Here is a 13,002-nt window from a genome sequence, read left to right on the forward strand (position 1 = left end):
CGAAAAAGAATACGCCCAGTATATAGTCAAATAAATATCACAAACTATTCAAAACTGTTAGAATTAGGAATGCCATTACATTAATAATTTACAGAACCGTTTCACTATATGCATGCCTGCCTTCAGACGTTACAGGCAATGTTCGTGCTAATGTTTGAACCATAATATTAAAGTTGTAATTATCTGTTCGTTCTGTACTCCATAAGCTCCGTAATATTTTTTTGTAAAAGAACATTTACATATTGTCAATATACAACACTGATATATGTTTTGTAATATGTCAACCTTATATATTATTGATTTTTCTTAAAATATGATATCGCGAATTCCAAACGTATTTGCATCGCATGAATAATAACCGACAAGGACAATCAATATTATATTAATTTCTAAACAGTATTACTTGTACACACAGGCGATTGAGCTTCGACTGTATTCAATGACTGTTACCGGGAAGCAAACATATACAAACTCTGTCCTTAGTCAGTTCAAATGCTTCATCATTTGAGTTTAACAGCAAGTGAAATTGCAAAATCGAGGGTTATCATTTACAAATATCACCTAAAGGTTATGGTATTTGCAATTTATTTAAGTATAGGTGTTCACAAAAATATATAACATTTTTGAAAAGGGAAGATATCGGTAAGAGTTAAGGTTGGTATTTGCTTTCGTTTTTTACGACTAAAATCCAAATGTGTTTTAAAGATAACCACATTAAAAGAAACCAAAACATTAATTATGTCTTGTTGAACTCGTTGTATTATTCAATTGAAGAGGACACATCGTAGTGAGATAAGAACTAATATCGTATACAAATAAATATCACATTTTACAAATAAAGAGGATACGTTCGTTTTTTTAGGATACGAATGGTACGTTCCAAAAAAAGACTCGTATCCGTTATAAAAGCTAATTGGATCTTTACAGTTAACAAACTATGAAAGTTTAAAACGATGTATACATGTAGCAACATTAAAATGCATGATAAATTGTGCGTTTTATACATGCAATTGGTTATATTTTTGTGTAGGAAGCTGAAGCGAATGATGAGACATTCTGAAAGTTAACAGCCTGTGTGCCTTAAGTTAGAACTTAAGTATTATTTTGCCGGTCTGGTTAATCCCACGACCCAATGCCTGAAAAACATCCATCCACTTAGCACATATTGAAATGTTTTAATACAATGTATATCTAAGCAAAGAGTGACATGATCGAAAAGATGTCTTCAACATCGTTTTATATCATGATGCATTTTTTTAATTGCTTCTAGTTTGAAAAACTATTTTCCGCGCTCTTTAGTTCTTTACAACATAGTTAGCAGCACATACGTACACGTTGTTATACATTTATTATTTGAAAAACATGGGAATAGCACAAATTGTAAATCAATATTGTTACGTGAAATTCCAGTTTATTTGAACAGAACTTCATTCATATATTCGCATCACTTACTCTCGCATAATGAATTTCAATTTGGAGACTATTTAAAGGGGCCGTCCAACAGATTTTGGCATGTATTAAAGCTTGTCATTAACTGCTTTAAATGCTTTATATTGGTAACTTTAAACATTTGAACTAAAAATGTCCATTAAAAAATAAGAATACAATTTAAAAAAAAAAAGAAAAAACGTTAACCTCTACAGGGCTCGAACCACTGACCCCTAGATTCATGGAGTCTTGGAGTAAAATGTCTCCCGACTTTACCACTCGACCATCCACGCTCACGTCAACTTCGAAGGTATTTTTTGCTATCTAAGCAATCCTTGTAGTTTCCCAAAATATCGATTCGCGTCGAACGACGCGTTAATCTGTTGGACGGTCCCTTTAATAGTGACGTTTTAGTATTTCAGCATTCATTAATGTATTGTTTGCAAAACCGGAGATTAAGCAGAGACGTAGATGTTATCTACGTCTCTGGATTAAGTAAACACTTCCTCAAAACTTATTTATCAGCAAGCCTGAATATGTCAAACATTAAATACAACATTAGTGGCATATGCATTATTCAAATGAAATATATGTTTTTAATGCCTTTAAATGTACACATGATGTTCCCCAATATCTAGACGGTTGATAAAACGTTATTTCATTACAATGTATCCGTTGTAAAGCTTTCCAATGACGATATACACGATTATAGAAGCGTTTTAAAAATGTATTCGGATATTTCTTTATAGAAAGTTGACAGTTTGCCATTTATTTAATGCTTTACGTAAGGATATAATACGGATTTTAAAAGAGTACTTTTGTCGTTAAAACCTTTCATAAAGTAAACGCATATATTGTAATATTTTATATCTTGTTTAATGTGCGTACAATCTTCGAGGCTAATTTGAGAACGTGAATAGGAGATTGGTATCTTGACTTTTTGTTGAAGTACCTTTTATAAAATAAATGTGCGAACGCCTTTTTGAAAACAAAATGAAACGATGTCTGTATGCTGGTATTCTACAGTTCCGATGTTACAACTTACAATTGAAGACACTTACTGACGAGCTTTCGTTCAATTAGTCACAGCAAACTTTTTACGATAATCACCGTGTTGATTCAGATAACGAGATAGAAAAGACATAACTCTTTAAGCACAAATGTTTAAATGATAATCGATATGCTTGTTCATAGAAAAAATTGAATGTCAAGTATCGTTATAGGGTTGATTGTTGAAAAAAGGAAGTGACGAGGTAAATAAATGTGTTCAAGGTCGGCAAAAAAGAAAAAGGTCTGTCATCGTGAAGCACGTTTGTGTGAATAAAACATGGTCGGTGTTTCCCCGATATGATGATAATCGAAGATAATTAACAGGTCTTAAAGACATACGGTAATAACTTGATCGTCATTTAATTCGCAAAATACATGTGCAATGTTCGAGGGACTTGTTCACAGTTTTAAAAAGAATGTATGTACTATATTCAAACAAAGAAAATTAACACACCTGACATAAATTAAAAAAATATGTTCGTTGATAATAATCAATCGAAATCGTAAATAAAAATGTATAGCATTTCACCGCTGTTCGTCCATAATTTATCCAGAACGTGTATTGCCTATATATGAGGTTTGACCTACATCAACACTTGTGTAATCCCACGTGCGGTCGTGGTAACGAGTTGCTCCTAGAGGTCCCGCTCTTTGTTGCGCACGCGATAGCCATGACGTGGACACGCGAAAGCCATAACATGGAGTAGCGATAGCTATTACGTGCGCAAGCGATGTTTATTACGTGCTAAATCAATAGCTATTACGTGTGCCCGCGATTGCTTATCAATAATGATAAATTGATTAATTGATGACGTATAAATAACTTATAAAACACCTTTGAGCTATTTCATTTACAACATAAACACGTGTACCTCTTAATAACTCTTCTTCGAGGTTATTTGCACAAGCGTTTGTTGATGCGTAATTTAAAATGTTGGTTACAGATTACCAGACCTACTACATGTATAAGGCTTAAACATGTATATATTTGTTTCCGATAACACAACAAATAGCATGCGTAGGTCAGCCAAACTTTTTTATTGCCACCTTTTTTGTCTGTGTGCTATACACGAGATATCTTAAATAAGAATATTAAATGCAGATATCGTCCGCATTTCTATCCAACATTTAGTTTAAACACACACGTTTTATTTTATTTCCATTATTCCCGAACCTAGAAAACTTCATTGAATTGTTCACTTTTTTTCATACGGTTAAATAATATACTCATTTTAGATAGAATTCACATCGAACGAATGCGTAAGGGAATACCCGATATGTTTATAATGTGTACTCTTTTCGAGAATCGTCAATGTCGCTATAGTGGCTAAATAATAAAAACATGCAGTAAACAAAAACTTTTGAAATACCTATGATAAACGTACGATCTGCAATACTGAGTAAAGGCCCGTTTATCTGATCATTATATAAACAATTCACATGTGCATACATCATGTATAAGTGGCAAATATAATCTCGATATAAGTGTACATGTACCAATGTGACAGAAGCATTGGAAGAAATGACAGCCGCGAGAACAAATCAAACATGAAGGTCAGTAATGTCAGAACAACTTGTTTAAATACAATGCAATGCATTATAATTGCACGTCATCAACTATAAATCTCTCTTCAAACCCGTATGTAGTCATGTTATACCGCACAATTCATATAAGTTTGGACTGGCGCCAGAATTAAATACGGAATACTGTCAATTATATGAAATTGAATGGAAACGTCTTGAAGGTTTGAAGATTATAATACCTTTATTGTCGTAAGCCCGAAACACTTAATTATTATCTACTTCAAACCGTTGAACTGATTACAAGATGGCAATAGTTTGCCTCCCGATCCAATGATTATTCACAAACATACCCTAATAAAAACGTATACGAGTTCCACATCGTATTGTTTACGTTTAGAGAAAAAAACTACAAAACTGTTGGTTCCTGTGCAGCTATACTTCGCACATTCAAAGCAAATTCAAATGTATTCGCATTTTACATCTGACTGCTTTCCGGTTGTGTTTTCAAATAAACAACAAACACACAGACCATTGCCAGACACAAAATGCAGAACAACAGAATCGATGATTCACTCGACTAAATTATTTCACTGTATGAATTACATTCGCCTTTCTTAATGTTTTTTTGTTTACTTCAAAATGGTCTTTGCGACACCCATACATGTGCGGGGAGTCACATACTCACAAGCGTGGCATCAGGTTCGGAAACGTTTCGGAACCCCTCGAACATTATCTTGCCATACTTGTTTTCGTCTGCTTCTTCTTACAGACGATCCGCAAACTCGTTTGGCGGCTCGCCATCAAAAATGCTTTGACCGTAACCACGCGTGCCACGACCCGAAAACACAAGTGAAAGGGGATTTTGATTCCCAATTATTAAGAAAAAAATCACGTTCTATTTTTAATTGTTGATTTTTAAAAATAACCAATGATTTTACCTTTTCATTCGCATGAATTAAAAAAAAACAAGAATATTATTTGGGTATGCATATAAAAGGCCAGTCAGACAAAAACTCATTATATATTGAATTAATTGGCAGTGATTTTAAAGTTGTTGAACGAGTGAATTCTGTGCAAGAATCTAACTAGAAGTTTGCAGGTCATCCAATGCCAAGTATAGTTCTCGTATTTTTCAGATCATATGAGAAACGAAATAGCGAGTGCACTATCGATGATTAACAGCCAGTAAAAAACATTCCGATACGTGGTTATTTAATACTTCTGGCTAACGGATCAGAACTTCAAATTGTCGTTTATTAGCCATAGTATGAATCATTATGTACTTATTTCGCAAACGCTTGTCTAATTGTATAGTACATTCGTATCTTCGAAAGCTAGCTGATACTGCCGTTTAAACTCTTCTCGTCAACACTGAATCCGACGAGCAAAAGTTATTGATTTGCACATTTGCACAATTCTCATAGCACGATTTGAAAAAAAACCTGTTAATTTGATGTTGTATTATCGCGGATAATAACAGGATGTCAAATGTAACCGGTAAGATGCAGATTCCGTATGGATCATATATACAGTCATTGCGTTGAAAGTCATATTTTACGAAGCGAAAACATTAAATATAGTCACTTGGTTACAGTCTTCGCTGAACAGAATTTAAATAGAATATTATTTAAGCATTGTGTTGCAACAGCAGCGGAAATTCACACCTTTAACATCCATAATTGCTGAATTGGTAAAAAAACATTTTGCATACATATGTTGTTAAATGAGAAAAGATTGTGACTAGGTGTGTGCAAATGCATGTGTTTTATCATCATTTACAATCCCCATCAATATGATAAAATTTGTTTATATAGGTTGAATTCGTATTAATTCAAGGATGCGCATGCTATTTGTATGCTATTTATTTTAAGTATGGTTAAAAAATTGTTTTTTCTTTTCATTTTTTGAGCGAATCACCGAGTCGACGTGTTTGTTTTAAAACAATAAATGCAGATTCGATTTTTCTGTTTACAACAAAAGCACGATGCATTGACAAAGTCTCATGTGGACCTGTGTATTTCACAAATAACTTATCTAAATCTAAAGAAAATTAACAATGAAGTCTTTGTTGAAATCGAAAGTAATTGCATATGTAGAAGCTAACAAAATAAAAACTTGCGCCGTTCGCGTTGTGCTACAAACTTAGAAGCAAAGTTTATACCTTACTGAACTATAGACATATGATTTAATTGTTAAACACATACATTTCGTGGCTACGGCCAAACATGTTATAAAAATTACTTAATTTCAATTTGAAACTAATTTGAAATTAAACTACAATCAGGGTCTTTTAACTTTGAAAAATATGCAGAAATCGTTTTAAAACATCTTGCCGAGCAAAGTCTTAAATCAATGAAAACGGACTAATACTGTCGATTTGGTGATAATTAACCACAGTCTTTCCATACCTGCAATAGCGTCAATAACCTTACTAAATCAACATAAATCTATAAATCTATATAGTATACTACGTACCAAACGAACCGTAAATTATACTGGTACTTGGTACATTCGAGCATATTTTTTTATGTATTATTTACAATCGTAATAGTGTTGAGCGGAATAAATAAATCATCATTCGTTGAATTATCCTCAAAAGACAAGGATTTTAAAGTGTTGCAACTTTAAAAAAAATAACGTTTGAGAAACTGAAACATGAGCATTCGCCCTCTATAAGCCGCTTAATTTTTCTCAACGTCCCCTTGAGTAATAAAAAGAAAAGAAAAATGATACACGTTATATTTTTATTATTTAAATGAATTGCCTGTTCAAGTTTTGTGATGCTAAGTTGTGTTGATACAGAAACCCAAACAATATTGTCTCCAATTTCGAAATTGAATATATCACGTTATCTTGTTACAATTTATGACTTGTCAGGCATTGAAATAGCGAAATTCAATATTAAGGCAATGTCAATTACATGTTATGGAACATATCTTTACAAGCGGTTGACACCTTGTTATAAAATGATTCAAGCTAGTAACTTATATGACTGCTCAGAAGACCCTTTTCTATTCTAACAGCACGATCTTGTAAATAGCTGTCAAAAAGTAAACACATATATTGGCCTTCATGGCCTTCATGGCATTCATTTTCATAACGCTTTTTGAATAACTCCTGTTTTGCGAACGTAAATAAGAAAGAGGTGTCATTTCTTTCCATGGAAAAGATGTAACGAATACGAAATTGTCTTTTATATAAAAACGGAAACGATGTCTATAAATGGATTGTAAAAGAATGATTTCATAATGCACTATATGGTGAATAAATAACTGTATTTTAATTTAAACCGTTTATGACCAATCCAAAACTTAAGGAAATAAAGGGTGAAATTATTGTATAGCTAAAACACTTAACCACATACACGAGTAATAACTAGCATATCATGCCTTTCTATGGAGTCGCTGTGTCTCTGTCATACGCGTTGAACACTCATCGCAGTGCTTACATCTGCGTCAGTCACAATACACTCGTAGACTTTGACTACCCATCGCAGTCATCTCATTTTCCCCTCCGGTTCTTCACTGCTCATACATCAGCGATACTCAGTCAAACAAAAAACTCGTCGAAGTCATCATAACCGATGTTGTCCGAACAAAACGCTTGGAATATGTTCTCAGCAAGGATCGTTACGTCAGTTTTACTATGGACTGTTTTCTTTTAAACTTAAACAAAGTCGTATTCCCAAATCTTTCCTGTTATGGCATGGTGCGCGTTGAAAGTCTGTATGAATAGAAAACACGTCACACATATGCAGTTATGGAATTTCGGTAAAAAGTACTATTGGACACCTGCCCTTTATGTTGTTATTTTAAATACATACAAAAACCAAAAACAAAATAAAGTAATAGGAAAAAAACAACGGAATTGGACATAGAGATAAGCAATTTTATCGTGAAGACATAAAAGCAATCTCTGACCTTACCGAGTATATAGAGAATGACAGGTTACTGTACCATCGTTTTGTAATTTATCATACAACCGCATTGACATCTGCCTGATATAACGTTGCCTTATATATTTTTTATATCATGGTCAACAGGAAGTTCTTATATCAGTCAATGTTTGGAGTTACGTGGGATTTGCAATAAAGTCAACAATTTCTATCAACATGAATCAGGTTCAACAAAACAAACAATTTGATACCAAGAACGTACATATTTTATTCTAGTCGAAAGTCATAAATAAAAAAAAAACTTTTTTTTTTAAATCACCACAGCCCGCACTACAGGAGTTAAATGACGTCATCAATGGGCCAATAAATCTTAAATATCGATATAGTCATTACATAAGCAAGTGTTGCACTGAAAGTCAAGACAAATGCTAACTGTATGCTAATCCTCAACTATTTAACAAACGATTAAACACGCTTATATCAATATTAACACCATCATCAAAATGCCAATTTCAATACACATCTCCAAAATAGCGTCTCAAAACTATTCGTTGAAGCATGTTCTTCGATTAAATTTATCGCTGCAGTCCATTCATCATCTCCAATTCAAGACGATTATAATAAAAGCGGGTGTACTCTTCTCATTCGTAGTGCAAACAACTTTTTTTCTCCATACGATGTTAAAAATAAGCGATTATTTATGTCGTCTTTTCGAACGCCGTTGTTACATGTATGCCAACGTGTAAAAGCCGGATCAGCAAAATCAGCGGGGATCCGTACATTTTCAATATAAAAAATGGATTGGTTTGCAGATTTTTAGGAAAATGTGGTATTATAAACAGAAAAACAGATTACTGTCCCATCGTTTTGTAATATATCAGGCTCGGCACGCATAAAATAACCCTTGCCTGATATATTACAAAAAGATCAGGCAGTAACCTGTTATTCTCTGTATATCAGGCGAGGCTAAGAATAATATAACGGCGAGGCTTGCCGAGTCGATATTTTATTCGTGCCGAGCCTGATTTATTGACTGATATAAGAACTTCCTGTTGACCATGATATAAAAAAAATATATCAGGCAACGTTATATCAGGCATATATAAATGCGGTGGTATGATAAGAATACTTCCTTGTTTTGTTTTTACCATTTTTAAAAGTATGCATGTATGAATTAATGAACGTTTTAATGCATGGATGTATTAATTAATGAATGTATTTATGTTTAATGTATTAATGTTGTATTAATGTATTCATGTTTTAATGTATTCATGTATATATGTATTAATCCATTTATCTACTGATCGATTTTTCGATTTATCAATTTATTTATTACCTATTATAAGAGATAGCAGCAGAATCGAATAAACAAATGATGTATTAAAAGCATAATAATGATAAGGTTCATATAATGTGTTTGTATTTACATAATATTACTTTCAATTAACGAATATAACGCCCACTCGTTTATGCATACATGCCTGTAATTTTGACTTTTTTCAGTCGTTCAAATATACGTATCTGCTTTAATCTTTTATTTAACAGTGGTTTATTTTGTATGTGCATGATTGATCTTTGTTCAGATAGGAATTTGGTATTCGAAAATATAAATTGAGTTTTACCATTAATAACATAATCGATTCCCATGATAAATGTAAAATAAATCTTTCAATTAGCAACACTTTGGTTATAAAAATATAACGCGATCGACATCCGCATTGATAGTATAAATACATTTTGTATCAGACATCTGATAAAAAGACCACGGCGATGTATTTGAAGTTGAATATCTGTAGTAGTTATAAAGATATGTAAACTTTATGCTGAACATTTATAAATTGAAACAATAAATGTGACAATGCCAAGAACGCAATTTTTATTTTTATCAATTTAATTGAATTTGATAAACTTTAAAGCAAGTTTTTTTTTTCTATATAAGTTACATTTGTGCCTTTCCTTCATTGACGCTTGCCAACCAGTAATGTCCATAGCATTGGATTTAATTACAATTAATCTTTTGTATGTGTTTAACATTTCTATATGAGATACACACGTTTCACATGAAACCCTCATTCGCGCAAAGATAGGAGTTCCATTTGAAGTGAGCAGAGATAATCAAAGTTTTACATTTTGTTAAGAAGACTTCAATTTTTATTATTTGTATGGGTTAATCTATGAAAACATTCAGCGGCAACAGAAACTTTATAGCATGGATGAATGACTGCAAAACAGTGAGATACAAAACGTCCAAGTAACGTGGTCAAACCTTGAGAGAATCATCAAGCGATTTTACATAACAAAATTTGTGTTAAAAAGTTCCTTATTCGTGGAGATTAGAATAACCGTTTTGATATGATATAATATTTCAAACGCATGCATCGTTTTGAGGAAGAAGTTGATTACGCTTTAATATGTTTAAACAGTTTTAATATATTTTTTTTATTGATTTGCGCGCATGCTTAACTTTTAAGTAACAAGAAATGAAATTATACAATGCCGAATTCGTCCTCTCACTAAATGATTGAGCCATTTACGTTTAGTCGGTGAATGTGCTGTTTACGTAAGGTAAACACAGGCCATACCTCTTCAATATTTATGCTGAGACATGTGTTTTTAAGTAAATACATTAACACGATTGCATTTTAAAACATGTTGACAGTCAATGTTCGTTGTACACATACAATAGTGTTAGTGTTAATTCGGATTTAAGCAACACTATTGAGGTCAGATAAATTTAGTTACGCGTGACTTAGGTGAACATTTAGTTGCTATCGAGGCGATACATTTAATTGAAACGAATAGATATATGAACGATTGTTTGTATTAAGGTTCATGTAGAGGCTTCATTTTGAAAAATGTGGGACCCCTAGCATTGAACTCAAATTTGACTAAAGGAAGAGTGCCACATTGAACATGTATACATATATGCTTTAAAGGATGTTTTTCCTTCAAACAGCTACCAATTTTGTACATCAACGTATCATAACATCCACAAAATCAATCAAAATACAAAGCGATTTTAACACTAAAATATACATTATTTTCAAAAATCTGAATCATGTTTATTCCACGTATTTCGGCGGAAAATTATATAACTAGTGAATAATATCGACATTGACGAGGGCAAGTTACGCTTAAATAGTAAAAAAGGTTACATATCTAGAAATATCAAAACTCGAACACATGTCATTTCATCACCATGGGGGCAGCCATTTTTGAATTAATAAAATAGAAAGAAACATGCTAAAAACTCACTCATCGCCTAATTGACATTCCAAACGGTATACGATGACAAATGCATTGGATTGTAATCTTTCCGTTGATGTTTGCAAATTTCACGATCAGACCTCATAAACACTCAAAAGAATAACTATGTAAGAAGCATTTCACCAATGTTTACAATCGTTGTCGAATCACATGTATTATATTATTGCGCATAAAATAGTACGCTTACAGACTGACAGAAAGATCGATACGTAACTCCGTTCAATTCATCACGGTATACTATTCTATTGATAATATATAATAATACATCGCTTTAACAATCTAAAAGTAGAAATAATTCTTTTAAACGGAGTTTTTAATAACGAAAGTGAAAACAACGGAAGTTGGGTGGGTATTCTGTGAGATGCACTACGGCTCCAGAAAAGCAATACAAATAAACTAAAAAAGACGTGTGGGGGACAATTTTCAGCTGGAAAATATTTGAAATAGGGTAAGTGATGATATCTCTACGTGGTCATTTCTGTTATTTAGTGCGATCTCTTGCTGATTAATGTGAATAGTTTTTTTACTAGTTGCCACCCAACTATCAAAATAAGTATGTGTTTTGTCAGGTATGTGTATACACATACCCGGTTTACTCACCACTGCACGTGGTTTCGACCGATTTGTTTTGCACGTTTTTCTACGGATCACAGCGATGGCCACGCTTTCAAAATGGGTAGAATGAATCGAAATATAAAATCAATCGTTTTGCCAATTTCTTTATATCTTTACAATTTTATATGTCGTCTGCAATCTATTTCAATTTGAGATGGTTTAAATTTGCAATTTGGTTGAGAGATAAATAACAAATTTGTTAAGCCTTTGAAATAGAATTGTGACTCTTATTATCCACCATACCTGGATTTTTAAAAAGTAGTTATTTTTAGAACTTTGTTTAGGATATTTATCCTAAAAAGGCAGTTGAATAAAAACTCATTTGTTGTTTTATGACAATAATTTTCTGTGAAATGTTGCTAACTTGACCTTGTATATGTATATAGCTTTGTATTTATTCAACTTAAGGTAGTGCATATCCTTCCTAACTTTAGATTGAGATTTTGTAAATTAGTGTAAAAATGTATTGGTTTTAAACCAAAATATGAATAAAGCACACAAATATTGAATGTCAAAAATGTGTTTATGTTATTCTATCCGTCTTTAGCTTTAAAATGATATATAGTTTGACCATATTGTACCACATTCAATGAAGAAAAACCAAAGCGAAGTTTTAATGAATTTTATCCCCCCCCCCATGAACCTTAAAACATGTAAACAGTGTACTAAAATTATAACTGTTAAACCGCAAGTGCATGATTTAACAATTATTTATGGATGAACGTAAAGAATGTATTGAATAAACACTGCGCAGATTGTATTGAAAAGCAATAGCTCAAACGAACCCCTCACCATTTTAGATTTTTATTTGTATACGGTGTTGATACTATTGAAGAAAAAAAAAGAATTGTGTCCTGTTTAACCGCAAGCCAAAATTGATGTTCATCTCCTATTACTGAATGGAAGCACTTTGCTTTGAACCAGATTTTGGAATTTAACACGTGTACTGTGGTCGGTGTTTGTTGTAAGTGATCGTCGACTATGAGCGGGTCGCAGTGGTAAATAATCCATATGTTCATCTTCACAATTTTTCGGCATAGCTGTTTAACGTCATTTTGACCTTAGATGACCTTCATTCATGATAGATCCGAAATGAATAAACCCGAATTGTGCATTGGCTAATAATACAAAAATCACCGTAAACATTGGTAGTCTGGTTCCCAGACTAAAACATTGGATGCATATCATTTGAACTGAAATATGAATATATTGTAAATTACTTG

At 32.6% G+C, this 13,002-nt stretch overlaps 2 protein-coding genes across 2 annotated transcripts in view; both read right to left on the reverse strand.

Moving 5' to 3' along the window:
• LOC127863027 (leucine-rich repeat-containing protein 40-like) overlaps positions 1-13,002 on the reverse strand; it is an 81,177-nt gene that overhangs the window by 34,854 nt on the left and 33,321 nt on the right. The window lies entirely within an intron of this gene.
• The window catches only part of LOC127863038 (hippocalcin-like protein 1), a 113,546-nt gene that overhangs the window by 3,984 nt on the left and 96,560 nt on the right, over positions 1-13,002 (reverse strand). The gene's annotated exons all lie outside the window — the stretch shown is intronic.

The sequence above is a fragment of the Dreissena polymorpha genome, chromosome 16, assembly GCF_020536995.1.
Source record: "Dreissena polymorpha isolate Duluth1 chromosome 16, UMN_Dpol_1.0, whole genome shotgun sequence".
NCBI classification, from domain to species: Eukaryota; Metazoa; Mollusca; class Bivalvia; order Myida; family Dreissenidae; genus Dreissena; species Dreissena polymorpha.